The sequence below is a fragment of the Mercenaria mercenaria genome, chromosome 13 (assembly GCF_021730395.1).
Source record: "Mercenaria mercenaria strain notata chromosome 13, MADL_Memer_1, whole genome shotgun sequence".
Taxonomy (NCBI): domain Eukaryota; kingdom Metazoa; phylum Mollusca; class Bivalvia; order Venerida; family Veneridae; genus Mercenaria; species Mercenaria mercenaria.
In genome coordinates this window covers 36,410,924-36,411,694 of record NC_069373.1, presented here as the reverse complement: position 1 = coordinate 36,411,694, position 771 = coordinate 36,410,924, and positions in this window count along the sequence as shown.

Genomic DNA, 771 nt, shown 5'->3' with positions numbered 1-771 from the left:
TGCTATGTCTTGCCTTGCGAAGAATTGATCTAATTTCATGAATCATTTAACCTTTAGCCTGCTGGCGGCAAGTGATTCTGCCTTTGCGACCAGTGCTTACCAAGATCAGCCTGCACATCCGAGCAGTCTGATCATGGTCTGCAGCTGTTCGCTGTTCAGTCAGGAAATTTTCAGGCAACACCCCTTGAAATGATAAATGGTACTGTTCAGATTGAAAGATGGATCAATCCATTTTAGAAGTTTAGCAGGGTAAAGGTTAAAGCTCATCTGAACATTGTTCAGTGTGAGGTAAGTTTAGGACAGTAGTCTGTTGGCCAGCATCCTGCATCAACAATTTATAGCTCACCAGATCACAAAGTGCTCAAGGTGAGCTTTTGTGGTTGCCTTGTGTCCGTCATCCGTCGTCGTCAATAATTTGACTGTTAACACTGTGTAGGTCACAATTTTGGCCAATCTTAATGAAACTTGGTCAGAATGTTACCCTCAATAAAATCTTGAACGAGTTTGATATTGGGTCGTCTGGGGTCAAAAACTAGGTCACCAGGCCACATTTTTATCCTGTCTTCGTGAAACTTGGTCAGAATGTTAACCTTGAATACCTCTAGGCCAAGTTCGAATTAGAGGCCACATTTATGACCCTGTCTTCTTGAAACTTGGTCAGAATGTTTATCTTGATGATTCCTGGCCATGTTTGAATCTGGGTCGTGTCAGATCAAAACCTAGGTCACTAGGCCAGATCAAAGGAAAATCTTGTTAACACTCTAGAGACCA